Source organism: Equus caballus, chromosome 1 (assembly GCF_041296265.1).
Source record: "Equus caballus isolate H_3958 breed thoroughbred chromosome 1, TB-T2T, whole genome shotgun sequence".
Taxonomy (NCBI): Eukaryota; Metazoa; Chordata; class Mammalia; order Perissodactyla; family Equidae; genus Equus; species Equus caballus.
The window spans coordinates 39,877,553-39,892,640 of record NC_091684.1 but is presented as its reverse complement, the minus strand read 5'-3'; the positions used below and the strand labels follow the sequence as shown (position 1 = coordinate 39,892,640).

The 15,088-nt window shown below is 38.6% G+C and overlaps 1 protein-coding gene across 13 annotated transcripts in view; it reads right to left on the bottom strand.

Annotated features, from left to right (window-relative positions):
- LIPA (lipase A, lysosomal acid type) overlaps positions 1–15,088 on the bottom strand; it is a 194,384-nt gene that overhangs the window by 119,203 nt on the left and 60,093 nt on the right. The gene's annotated exons all lie outside the window — the stretch shown is intronic.

Sequence of the window (15,088 nt, the reverse complement as noted above, 5' to 3'; positions counted from 1 at the left end):
AATTTAGAATTCATACCAAGAACCCCCACACAGCAGCCCTCTAGCATTCACAGACATAATACATGCACCTTGGACCATTCCCAAGTGAACTCAAGGATCTGGACCTACTATGGATTTGGGATTTTGCTGAGGCATGACTTCGAATAACATAGTAAGAGGCTGATAGAAGGGAGCTATAGCTAATGAATAAACCTAGCTGGTAGGCCCAGTATTTCCATATCAAGGAATGTCTCTGCATGTCATTATTTACACAACAACTCTAAAGAAAGGCTGTATGTAATGGGACATATCACTCAAAAATACCACAGACCAACACTCTTAAGACAGTAGAGGATGGGTGGAGGGCCAAAAAAGAAAAAAAAAAGAAAACCATCCAGACACATGAGTGTGTGTGAAAACCACTAGACTACCTCAAGGACAATGGTTACTAGATGCTAAAATTTTCTCAGTGAAAAAGACTGGAAACTAATTGAAAAAAAGCATAATTTTAGAAGATAATAGATTCCAGATTTGAGTATATGGAGCTCAAAGCACTTTTACTCATATTCTCTCTCTCTTTCAGCAAGCCTTTCCTTTGGATTAGAAAGACCTTACAGAAATTAACATTGTCCCCTCTACACATAGGGAAATATAGGCATAATGTATCCATTATATTATGTTATAACAAACCATCCCAGAATTTGGTGGCTTAAAAAATTAACCATTTTATTTGCTTACAATTCTTGGGTTATACAGCGCTGGACTCGGCTGGAGGGTCCTTCTGCCAGTTTTGCCTGGGTTCACTTATGTGACTGCAATCAGCCAGTGACTCAACTTGGACTGGATGATCTCAAATGGACTCACTCACACATCTCATGGTTGATGCCAGCTGTTAGCTTGGTCTTTCTCTCCATGTGGCTTTTCATCCCCAAGGATGCAAGCCTGGCCTTCTTCACATGGTGGTGTTTCAGGTCAGCAAGAGAAGAAAAGCTATAAATCCTCTTGTAACTTTGGCTCAGAGCTCCCACAACGTCATTTCAGCCACATTCTGTTGTTGGTCAATCAAGGCCAGCCCAGATTTAAGGGGACGGAAGAATGAACTCCATCTCTTGATGGGAAAAGTAGCAAAGTCACAATGTAGAAGAGCATGCATACAGGAAAGGGAGAAGTTTTTGGCCATTTTTTTGCCATCTACTACACACAGTATTTCAGAGAATTAGGCATATACTAGGTATGAGAAGCCAAGCCATAGATTCTCAGGGTTTCATACTTAAAAGGGATATTAGAGATCATCTAGGCCAGTGGTTCTTAAAATGTGGTTCTTCGAAGAGCAGCATAAGCATCACCTAGGAACCTATAAGAAATGTGAATTCTCAGACTCACTCCGCCCCCAGAACTACTGAATCAGAAACTCTGGAGATGGGATGCAGGAATCTTGTGTTTTAACAAGCCCTCCAGGTGATGCATGCAAAAGTTTGAGAACCAATGATCTAGAAAATGGTTCTCAATACTCACTGCACATTAAAATCACCTGAAAAGCATTTAAAATGTATGGATGACTCAGACTCCACTCCAGAGATTCTAATTAAATTGATCTGGGATGGGGCCCAGACACTTGTTTAACTGATGAGGAAACTGAGAGCTACAGAAGTAAAATGACTTTTCAAGGTCACACAGTGGTGAGTCAGATAGGAGCTGTCCTGGATTCCTGATCAGCAGCCATGAGCTGAAGGTTTTCTCTGCCTCTAATATGCAATCATTTGTTTCATTAGTAAACTCCTAATCACTGTTTTTTGGTTTTTTAAGCACAAATTTTAAGAGAAAGATGCTATGTTTCCTAACTGTTAACTTTGGTGTTTTGTTAGTGACTAAACAATTGTTAACTGGATGCATCATCAGCTTTTCTCAGGAACTCAGGCAGCTCTATTTATCCCTTTTTGATCCAATCAGACTCTTTCTGAAGATTCTTAAAGAACTTGTGTGTGTGTGAGGAAGACTGTCCGTGAGCTAACATCTGTGCCAGTGTTCCTCTATTTTGTATGTGGGACACCACCGCACCTCAGCTTAATGAGCAGTACATAGGTACACACCTGGGATCCGGACCCGTGAACCCCAGGCCACCAAAGCAGAGCATGCAAACTTAACCACTATGCCATAAGGCCAGCCTCTTAAAGAACTTTTAATGATACAGAGCTAGAGGAAGGCTGAGAGAAGAGAGCAATGATGGAGGTGATAAGATACCTAGGGACAGGCAGGCAAAAAATGTTCAAATAAAGGAAGGAAGGAAAAATGGCCTTGCAGCCTGCCTTCTTTTCTATTATTGAATATGTAATGTAAAAGGCTTGGGGGTTTGTATGATTATTATTTTCTGAAAGATTTATTTTTTTCTAAATGTTAGGCCAATATCCTCAACATCACTGTGGTAATAGCCATTGCAATATGGCGGTCACACATGTTAAACATGTAGACTTCAAGACTCCAGCAACAGTAATTCAGGTCACCATGAATTTACTTTAGGATGTTTGTGTTTCTGTAGAAAAAATAGAAAACACTTGGGTAAAAGAATGGTCCCTGGCTCCAAGATCTTCCTGACTGATGTAGGATGCAATTTGTCTTGATGTTTGACTTCCTTCCTTTCTTCAGTGGCCTACTGAATGCAATTGCACCAATTCCAAACATCTTCCTTTGAGCAAGTGGAGATTTAAGACATTTTCCAGAAAAGGAATAGTTCAGCTGAAGTATATTTCCAGGTTAACAGCAGGAAGAGCTGCCTCCCCATCACTCTTTTTTCTGTATAGTCATCCCACATTAAGCATCTAACAGGAACAAAGTGAAGAAAAGGGATTTGAAGGTGGCCATCTACCAGTGAAGCAACAGGCAGATCTAGTTCCTGACCCTGTGGTTCTTACGGGTCTCTAACTGACTCAGTTTCAAGGTTCCTGCAGCACTAGTAGCTGAATCACTAAAATTGTCCCTGGCCCTCAATCATTGGCTACCTAGCCCTATAATACAAATTACCCTCCAATCATAAACAAGCGGAAGGGAGGAACTTCAGCCACTGGATTCTAGGAAGACTCAGCCATTGGCTGCTGACTTGGCAATCTTGATTGATATCATCAGGACTCAGGAATTACCATGTGTCCATTCCTTTCTCTCATAGATGGATTAGGAGTAGTGACTTGCAGAAAATATTTTTACCTGAAAATACTACTGTTCTGTGAAAATCCTCCATCTGATATAACAGCAAGAGAGATAGCTAGGGGTGTGCTGCTAAATGTTTAGCAAATGGTTCTCTAAAAACCAAAAATGCCGAATTTGTAGTACTTGCCAAGTTCCAGGGCATACATCCTCCATTCCCGGATAATCCTGAGTTAACAATGTGACATTGTTAAAGATTCTCCCTCCAGGTAGAACTGGGGAGGAATTGGATGACCAATTGGATAGAAAGTGACTCACCTAATAGGTCCTGAGTGAAGGAAAAAAACCTGGCACCTAATATAGTTTAAATGAATGAGACTTCTGCTCTACCACTGGAGGCATAAAAATAAAGATTTTTGTAGCACTTAATGGCTGCACTAATGTCTCTCGGAACCAAAAAAAAAAAAAAAAGCCCAACCAGAACATTCTTCCAGACACACAGATTACAGTTTTACTGGCCAATGCCAGGAATGTACAGCTTTTGAATGGAAGAGCAGGTCAGAGCTGGTCCCAGCTCCTGACATCCGAATGCACTGTACAATCCTTAAGATTCATTTCTTTGAGCTGAAATTCTGCGCATTGTGATTGTTTCACTACTTCCATTTCATATTTACTACCATCCCATCAGCCTCAGGTACATCTCACAGCCTTTCTCTGTTCACATTCCTTACTTGTCTCACAGATGAGTTTCTGACTCTGCCTCTTGTGGAATTTTATGGGGAACATTTCCTGTAAAAGCTGTGTGTCATGTGTTGCATTTGTTTGAGCATCCCCAGACTGGGCCTGTTTCTGGAAGTTAAGTGTGGCAAACAACCACTTTCCAAAACCATGGGGAAATTCTTTCTCTTCTTCCACGACACGTTCTTTTGAGTTGAAATGTTCTAACCCAATAGTTTTCTTGAACACAAATTCTAAATGAGTCTTGCTTGGAAGAAGACAGCATTTGTTTACAGACTTAATTAATAGATATTTAACTGTTAATTCAATTCCTTGTTAATTACTTGGGTATACTGATTTGTGTAGGACTCCTTGACTGGATCAGAATAGACAAGGTATAGGATGGCTAACCACACAGAACTCAGAGCTGGGGGCTGGGATGGGAGAGGAGCATGGCACGCAGCAAAGATGAAACAGAAGCTATATTTAGGTCCATTCTGACAAAGTCGATGTAATGAGAAGAGAATTGGGGTAAATGTTCTTGGAATTTGTTGCTTTTTATTATTTATTTGAAAAACAAAAGGGATTTGGAATTTTCTTTGTTTTGTTATTTTTAAAACCTCTTCTTTCACTGGATATTAAAAAATATAATAGATAAAATTTACTGAGAGCTTCCAAGAGACTCTGAGGTATACATTTTAATTCAGGCTTATAAACTTTCAGTGAAAGTGAGATAAATTTTACCATCTATATTATACTAAGAATGAATACTCCATTCAAAACGTTCTGTTTGAAAGTTTCTACACAAAATGTGCCACCCAAAAGCACAGGACCCCACTCCTAACTCCTGCCTTGGTGATCACAAGTTATATTCTAGTTCTGCAGGGGACCTACTTGCTTCCTTCCACACTAAGAGACCATGGTCCTCTCTAACACTTTTGCGAAGAGCAAAAAGTAGCTTCCTCATCTCCTTGTTCCTCAAATAAGAGAAGATTTATGGCAATTGTCCAAAAAGAAACGATATTTCAGAAATACAATTCCTGGGTTACAGCAAGCAAAGTTGCTTTTCTAATGGCTTGTTTTCTCCAGGTGTGGTAAGGAAAGAGATCCAAACCTTAGTATCTACTAGTGAAGTTAATTGCATGCTGGAGCTCATGACCGGTATCTTTGCCCAGCTCAGTTTCACGTTTTCTGCCGAATCAGGAGCTGACAATCAAAATGGCCCTAACTCACATTCATTGGCCAGACTGGGCTTGTAATAAACAATTTATACTCCAGTCACTGACAAGCAGTGGGAAGCACTGAAATCAGCTATTAGCTGTGCCTCGGAGCAATCAGAAATGCTGCCATTGGATGCTGCCTTTACAATTTTACCATATGAAAAAGCACTATGGTGTTCTTTTGTTTCCCTGTCGTTGGCTTAAGGGCTGGTGAAGAGAAATATTTTACCCTGAAAAGTCTACTGACCTGTAAAAAGCATCAAAAGACACAGGAGCAGGAATGGGAGATGTAAAGTTTAGAGACCATGATCATTAGTTCCAAGACTACAATGAGGAGGGATGAGATCAGTCACTGAGTATGCAGGGAACTTTCAACTAACTCAAGAGTCAGAATGGAGAGCAGGGCCTGACCCCCAGCAAATGTTCCTCTCTGCTGCCCGGTGGTGCAGTATTTAGGTGTGGGATGCTGATATGATGAGCGGTGTTCAGGAGGCTTCCTGATCTCAATTTTTACTATGATTTGTTTCTGCTTTGGGCTTTTTCTAACCAAATGAAGGAACTCCTATTAATTTCTAGATTGATTCAGGAATTAGTCCAAGTATCATTCAACAAATTTCAGTAAGATTTTTATAAGTGCCCTGGTATTGGATCTAGGCCTGTTTGAATCTCATCTCTACCACTTAGTAACTCTGTGGTGTTGGGAAAAAAATCAGTTAATCTCTGTGATCATAAGATATCCCTATATAAAACGTGGGGAAAATGTTATACTTTTCACTGTTTTATGAAGATTAAATGGATTTTCTTAAAAGTATTAAGATGGACCAGATAAATACAGAAAAAAACCTATATAACACAATGAAAAAAGCTGTGTAGTATGCAAAATATATATTTATAAATGCATAGTTGCAGTGGGAAGAGAGTAGAGAATTTCAGGAAGTTCAGAAATGACAGGAACATGAGAATCCACAGGAGTAAGCAAGTACTCATTTGCTTTGCTGATACATGTCCCATGTTGGTGGCCTACATCATGAGTTTTAAAAGGCCATTGTAAAAGAGATGGAAGACAAAGCCTGGGGCCTGCACATGGTAGGTTATATCATAGAACCCACATAAAGCCAGGACCCATTCAGAGGATGAACTAGAGAAACTAACACCTCACAGATCTAGATGATAGGGATCCATATGTTTTTTCTACCTTTGGCCCTGGATAGAGCATAAAAAAATCCTTCCCTGATAATTCCTAATCTTAAGTAGAGAAGCATGATTATTTGGGGCTAAAATTCTCACTACCTATGTGGCCTTAAAAAGTCTCAAGTTGAAAACTTAGTTTAAAGCAATTCTGGATTGATAGTGCTCCCAAACACCTAATAAAAACAAATAAAAACACTCCTGTAAAGGAAACACTTTTTCCATAGTTCTCAAAGAATTCTGAAGCATATAATGTTCCAAGGAACATGGGGTCATAATACAAAATCAATGAACATACACACAAATAAATAACTCACAATGTGTAGGAGTTACCAGAAACAAACTATAAAATCAGAGCAAGAAAGACTGCAGATATTGATCATATTGGATGCAGAATATAAAATAACATGTCTAATAAATTTCAAGGTTAAAAAAAGAATTTAAATATGACCAAGGGACAAAGTAATGAATCTATTAAATTTAACTAATCAGATTTGTAGAAGAGTCAAAGAGAACTTCAAAAAATAAAATCTGAAATAATTGAAATTTGAAACTCAAAGGATTGTTTGAACACTAAGTTATACATGGCTGAAGAGGAATTTATTGAACTGAAAGGCAAATCTGAAGAAACTACTCAGAATGCAGCACAGAAAGACAAAGAAATGGAAAATTGAAGAGATATGCAGAAATCTGGAAGACAGAGTGAGAAAGTTAAATATACATGTGGCCAGAGTTCCAGAAGGCCAAACAAAGGAGAAAGGAGGAGATGTAACAGTTGAATACACAGTTACTGAAATTTTCAGAATTAGTGAAAAATGCTAATCCATGAATTCTACAAAAGATCACATCTAAACACATAGTAGTGTCTTTTAAGTGCCTTTGTAAGAGATCTTAAAAGCAACTAAAAAGAAAAGAAATATCTACAAAGAAATTATAATTAGATTAAGCTCTGACAGCTCAACAGCAACCAGAACATAGTAGAAAAATATTCTCAAAGTGCCAGAAGAAAAAAATTGTCAGCCTAGAATTTGAGTTTTTAGACTTTTTTATTTGAAATAATTTTAGACAAAGTTGCAAAAATGGTACTCACACTTCTCATATGCCCATTATCCAGGTTCCATCATGTTAACGTCCTATATAACCATAGTTGTTAGTGCCGAGTCGACTGCAACTCAGAGACCCTGTGTACAGCACAGCGGAACCCTACCCAGTCTTTTTGCACCATCCTCTCTCCTTTCAGTGCTATATCAGACAATGCTCCAATGCTATTCACAGGGTTTTCATGGCTAATTTTTTTGGAAGTGGGTAGCCAGGTCCTTCTTCCTAGTCTGTAAGCTCCACTGAAACCTGTCCACCATGGGTGACCCTGAAATTCCAGTGGCACAGCTTTCAGCATCACAGCAACATGCAGCCACCACAGTGTGACAACTGAAAGAGCAGTGGTAAGGTTCCTGACCGGAAATGAACCTAGGCCATGGTGGTGAGAACATGAAATCTTAACCACTAGACCACCAGGGTTGGCATATAACCACAGTATAATTCTTTAAACCAGGAAATTAATATTGATAAAATATTATGAAAGAGTCTACAAATCTTATTCAAATTTCACCAACTGTCCCACTAATCTTCTTTTTCTAGTTCAGGATCCAACCCAGAATCTTCTCCCAAACCACCTTTGTTCATAATATCATAATTGACCCTGCAACTATAATAACTATATTGCCATGAAAATAAGAAAACTCAATTTCTGAATTCTGGAAGGATCAAGTAGGGAGAAAAAGAAGTGTTTCAATTTTTCTTACCAAGGTATAATTCACATGTTTCACATTCTTTTGAATAGAACAGGATGTTTAGATTCCCTAAGCTCTGATGCACAGCCTACTCAGTTGCCCGTCAGATGCATATGCATCTTCCAGCTGTCAGAGACAAAAGAAAACAATGACCATCTCTGAGAGGAACAGGATCAACAGAAAACAAAAGTACTCATCCCAAATCTTTACCAGAGTCACTTTTGCCCAAGAAATAGTTTCACAAATATTTTCTCCCGCTAATCTAAATTTAGGAAAGAGAAAAAAAGACTGTAACCACTCTCAATTCCAATACACCATGCAGCAGGCAGATATCTGGGAGACTGATGGGGCAAGAACTCTTACGGTCTGCCTGTGCTGTCTGATATCCCAGGATCTCTCAGCTGCAGCAGGCTCAGAGGGAGCAGAGTTCAGCCAGGGAAGTTTATCCTGCTGACCATGCCAAGTGTAGGGGAGGAAGAAATTTCCTCTACCCTTTAGGGTTCTTCTGGCTGGTTTAAGAATTAAATTGACAAGAGACAGATTAGCAGGAGAAAGTCAAATTTAATTATGTACAAATGGGAACCCCACACACATAAGAGGTTCAGAGACAAAGAGAAAATGTGATATATATGCTATCTTGAGCCAAGGAATGGCATAGGGGCCTGAGGCTTCAGAGGGGAGGAGGGCAATTCACAGGACAATAAGAAGAACAGATGTCCAGTAATTAGAGGTTTGCTCTGACATACAGATAGGTCATAAAAATTTATTTTTGGTAACAACTCTTATTATGGGCAAGGCCTCCAATATAAATTCTTTAAGGAAAAGATAAGAGTTTCTCTTGAGCCCACAGGGTCTCAGTTGCCTTAACCTCAAAATATGCCAAAGTGGCACATCTTGGGAAGGCCTATTCTGAACCGCTTCACAGCCTCTCAAAGCTCAAAGTCCTTGTTCTTTGTCTTGTCACTTCTCTACAAATTTATTGTTCTTTTGTTAACATGAAATATAAGCCCAAGTTCTAACCACCTCTTTGAGTTACTCATCACTGGGAACTCCCATGATTATGCATGATGAGTATGTTAATGAATTTCTGTTGGTTTTATTCTTGTTAATCTATTTTTTGTCAGTCTAATTGGGAAGGCCCCAGGCAATGAATCTAAAATGGGTAGAGGAAAAAGATTTTTGATAGATCTTTACAGAGCTGAACAGCAGCTGGATAACAGATGGTCAAATCAGAGAAAAGCCCTTTCCTGTATGCATTTGTATGTGACCCAGAAAGTCCAGCCAGCATCCAAGGTGTTTTTACAATTTAGGACCCCACAGAGGAGCATCCTAAATGGGCAAATGGGTGGAGGTTCCCCAGCCTGACTTCTGCTTCTTGAGCCTATGCCCACTTTCAGGTCAGCAAAGCACAAGGTAAGGTCAAAACAGCCCAACAGCAGACAGCCCCAGGTTTCAGTTTAGAGTCAAGGCCAGACAATGAGGATCTGTGAATTCCAGATTCCAAAAGAATCAGCTGCTTTTTCTTAGGCAAGAACAAAGCAAAGACACTGCAGGGCCAGACAGCTGTGGTCCAAAGCCCAGGGACAAGCAAGGCTTTCCTAAGCCCTTTTTGTCTTTTCAGTCTTAGAGTCCTAATTGACCCACTCAAAAATATGCACATGGGGCATCAGCCTCTAAATGCCAGACATCTGACTTCACAAGGATTCATTAGCAACTAAAAACTGCTCTTTCTAACTCCAAAAGTGTATCTCAGTCTGGAGATTGCCTCTCTTTTTATGCTAGCTCCCTTTTTCCGGAAGCTCCAAAAGGTAAACATCATCGCAAAAATCACTAGTTATGAAGACTTGTTCTATTTCCAATACTCAAAAAATCTGAATTCCAACTGTTACCCAAGGGACAAAAAGCAAGAAAGGTGTGTTCTGCTAAGACTTTTTTTTTTCTTTTGTTTTCGCAGCTTTACCTGATTGAAATGATCCCACTAGCATTTCTGAAATTATAAGCACATAACAATGTATATTAATTTTCATCATATATCCAGATGCTATAGCCACAAAACACAAGCCATTTCTCTTTTTTCTTCCTCACTGCAAATTTACTGACACTCCTCTCAGTAAATTCAGCACTTATAGGGTTAACGTCAGCTGTCTGGGGAGATCTGGGCTGGGATGCAAGAGGGGGATGGAGGAGGCTATTATAGCAGTGCCAGCAGCCAGGCTGAAGAAATGACTAGACTCAGGGTTTTTTCTTTTTTCCTGGGAACTGATTTAACCTTTTTTTCCTCCTACTTGGAAGAAAGAGCAATATAAACTTTTAATACTTTTGGTCTATCTAAAACTGGGAGAAGAGAATAAAAACCAAAGGCATCGGTTGGCTAAACAGTTTTTCTCCTCACTCCAGCCAGCTGGGCCAAAAGCAGCCAGACAATCCACAAGCCAACTCTCTTGGGGTTGCATCTATTACCACACAAAGGGTACCATCTGCTCGCTGCAAGACAAAGCCAGTTGTGAAGAGGCAACATGGTGGCAGAGAAAGGGCATTTTAATACAGCTTGCTAGCAAGGGGGAAGACGGCCAACTATTGTCCAAAAGAACCTCTTAAGCGAGAGGCATAGAATCTTGAAGCAGTTATATATGTCGGTGGGTTATAGTGGAGGGAGTTAGGAATGTTGACCCTCTGGTGTTACAGACTGGGAGTGCCCACACCAGATAGACTCTGTCGGAGGTCTTCATATTCCTAAGGAACTCAAAAGAACAAAGTTACTGTGTTATCACATCTTGGAGGCACATGCACAAGCAGGGGTCATAAAATCTACAGAGCAGTTGGATCTCCTAGAGGGTGCATATCCAGCTGGGTTACTTAGTCAGGGGTCATTCAAAGTTACAATATGGTTTCTTTTCTACAATATGGCTTCCCTTATGTCAACCTTGTGTTGAGCTGGTATCACATCTGTTAGTTTCAAATTCCATAGGTAATTTTTACCTCTTACCAACAGACAACAGTAGCTTAGCTGCTGTTGCATATCACAAATGACTCCATAGCCACCAAGCACAAAAAGTTTGTTATTCCCTACCCCTTCACCCTTCCTTTTCCAAAACAATGCTTTCATCATATTTCAGTGAATCAGGATAATTCAAGCATGGGGATTGGGGTTACCCAAGAACACCCTCAGGTGTGATAATTTGCTAAAAGGACTCACAGACTTAGCATGAAGTAATAATTATCGGTAAGATTTATTATAGTACAAGGGAGAAAACAAATCTTTTTTGGGAGAACTCAGTGATGTGTAACTCAAAGAGGTGGTTAGAACTTTGCTTTATTATAGGGGAGGAAAAACCTTTTCCCCTCTATCCTGTTAGGTTCAATGGCTAGTCCTGTGAATCAAACTAATGAAAGACAGATTAACGAGCGAAAAAATAGTTTAAATTATGTACATACAAATGGAGTTCACACAAAAAAATGCAGCTCCCAGAGGGGGCAAGTTGACTGAGGCTTATATACTACCATGCAGTGTTGATAAGTCATTGGCAGACCTAATCCTTTTCACTAGTATTCAAACCTCACAGAATGAATTTGTTGACATCATGATGTCAATAATTTTTTCTAAGCCTTCATAGCCTAGTGTGGTGTCTCCTGTCTCCAGGAACACATGAAACTGTAGCGGGGGAAGACAATTCCTCTACCCTTAGGTCCTTCTCACTGGTCTAAGAAATTAAATTAACATGAGACAGAATAAGGGGAGAAAAATCAAAGTTTAATAACATGTATGCATGGGAGAAACCCAGGAAAACTGAGCAACTCACCAGCATGGCCAAAGCTGCCACTTTAAATACCATCTTCAGCTAAATGCAAAGGAAGATGTTGGGGGTAGTGGTTGGGCCTTCAAAAAGGGTGGGGGTGGGGCAATTTACATGGAGATGGAAATGCAAAATGTTTGTTAAACAAGTGTTTTCTGGGCCATCTAAAGACAATATGACCCAAGAGAGAGACCTTTGATAAAAATGGGCTTGTTGGTGCCTTTCTATCACACCTATTTCACATTATACTATAGTTATCTTATGGTATTCATTCCTTCCTGGAACAGGCCTTCTATCTTAAATTCTTTGGGGCAGTTAGGGTGAAGGTCAATGTTCCTTTCAGAGTCTTTTGTTCTTAAAAATAATCAAGGCAAAGAGACACTCCTTGTATTGTACATAACATCGTGTACCTACCATTACACTATCATAAAAAGAATTTCACTGCCCTAAATATGCCCTGTGCTCCACCTATTCATCCATTCCCCACTCTCCCTAAACCCCTAGCAACCACTGAGCTTTTTTCTATTTCTTTAGTTTGGCGTTTTCCAGAATGTCATATAGTTGGAATCATATAATGTGTAGCATTTTTAGATGCTTCTTTCACTTAGAAAAATTCACGTTATCTTCCTTCATGTTTTTTCATGGCTTGATAGCTCATTTCTTTTTACTGATGAATAATATTCCATTTTATGGATATACAACAGTTTATCCCCACACCTGTTGAAGGACATCTTGATTGCTTCCAATTTCGGCAATTATGAATAAAACTGCTATAAACATTTATGTGCAGGTTTTATGCAAACATAAGTTTTCAATTCATTGAGGTAAATATCCAGGAGCACAATTGCTAGATTGTATGATAAGATTATGTTTAGTTTTATAAGAAACTGCCACACCATCTTCCAAAGTGGCTAGACTATTTTGCATTCCCACCAGCAATGAATTGGAGCTCCTGTTGCTCCACCTCCTCATCAGTATCTGGTGTGGTCAGTGTTTTGGATTTTAGCCATTCTAACAGGTGTGCAGTGATATCTCGTCATTGTTGTAGTTTGCATTTCCCTAATAACATATGATGTTGAGTATCATATGCTAACATAGTTTCATATGTTTATTTGTCATTTGTATATCTTTGGTGAGACGACTGTTGAGATCTTTTGCCTATTTTTTTAATTGGGTTTTTTGTTTCCTTATTGGGTTTAAAGAATTATTTGTGTATTCTGGATACAAGTCCTTTATCAGATATGTGTTCTGCAGATATTTTCTCCCAGCCTATGGTTTGTCTTTTGATTCTCTTAACACTGTCTTTCACAAAGCAGAAGTTTTTAATTTTAATGAAGTCCAGATTACCAAAATTTCTTTTTCATGGATGATGCTTTTGGTATTGTATCTAAAAACTTATAGCTAAACCCGAGGTCACATCAGTTCTTATCTTATCTTTTATCTATGTTATCTCTTAAAAGTTTCATAGTTTTGCATTTACATTTAGGTCCATGATCCATTTTGAGTTACTTTTTGTGAAAGGCGTAAGGCCTGTGTTTAGATTCTTGTTTTTTGTTTTGTTTTGTTTTTGCATATGGATGTTCAATTGTTCCAGCACGATTTGCTAAAAAAGACTATCCTATCTTCATTGAATTACTTTCACTACTTTGTCAAAGACGAGTTGACTTATTTGTGTGGGTCTATTTCTGGGCTCTCTTTTCTGTTCCATTGGTCTATTTGTTTATTCTTTTGCCAATACCACACTGTCTTGATTACTGTAGCTCCATAGTAAGCCTTGAAGTAGGGGAGTTTCAGTCCTCTGACTTTGTTCTTCCTCCATATTGTGTTAGCTATTCTGGGTCTTTTGCCTTTCTATAAAAACTTTAGAATCAGTGTGTTAAAATCCACAAAATAATTTCCTGAGATTTTGATTGGGATTGCCTGGAATCTATAAATCAAGTTAGAAAGAACTGACATCTTAACCATGTTGAGTCTACCTGTCAATGAACATGGAAAATCTCTCCATTTGTTTAGATCTCCTTTGATTTCTTTCATCAGAATTTTGTTGTTTTCCTCATATAAACCATGTATACACTTTGTTAGATTTCTACCTAAGTGTTTTTTTTTTTTGTACTAACATAAATGGTTTGTGTTTTGAATTTCAAATTCTAATTGTTCATTGCTAGTACATAGGAAAGCAACTATCTTTTGTATATTAACCTTGTATCTTATAATTTTGCTATTATTGTGTATTAGGTCTAGGAGTTTTTTTAATTGATTGCTTGGGATTTTCTACATAGAAATCATGTCATCTGAAAACAAAGACAGTTTTATTTCTTCCTTCCCAAGCTGTATACCTTTTATTTCCTTTTGTTGTCTTATTGCATCAGCTAGAAATTCTACTACAACATTGATAGGGGTGGTGAGAGGAAACATCCTTGCTTTGTTTCTGATTGTAGAGAGAAAGCATCTAGTTTCTCACCATTAAGTTTGATGGTGACTAAATATGATACTAGCTATAGGTTTTTTGCAGATGTTCTTTATCAAGTTGAGGAAGTTCCCCTTTGTTCTTAGTTTTCTGAGTTTTTAACATGAATTGTTGTTGGATTTTGCTTTTCTTACATCAGTTGATATGATGATATGATTTTTTTTGTTTAGCTTGTTGATGTCATAGGGTACATTAATTGATTTGTAAATGTTGAACTAGCATTATAAACTTGAAATAAATCCCACTTGGTCATGGTATATAATTCTTTTTACACATTGTTGGATTCAATTTGCTAATATTTTGTTGAGGACTTTTCCACCTGTGTTCATTAGAGATATTGGTCTATGGTTTTCCTTTCCAGTACTCTTATTGTCTGGTTTTGGTATTAGGGGAATGCTGGCTCGTACATTTAGTTAGGAAGTATTTCCTCTGCTTCTATGTTCTGAAAGAGATTGTAAAGCATTGGTATCATTTCTTTCTTAAATGTTTGGTAGAATTAACCACTAAAACCATCTGGGCCTGGTATTCTCTGTTTTGGGAGGTTATTAATTATTCATTCAATTTCTTGAATAGATATAATTCCACTCAGATCATCTATTTCTCCCTGTGTGAGTTTTGGTATTGTTTATTTCAAGGAACTGGTCCCTTTCATCTAGCTTAGTCTTGGTTCACAAACTATCCCTGGTATATGGAGAGCAAGGAGAGACCAGAGAAAGAGACAAACCACTCCAGATTTTTAGGTGGCAGGCTTAATAAGCAAGAGAACTTACAGACAAGGTTTGCCTTGGGTGGCTG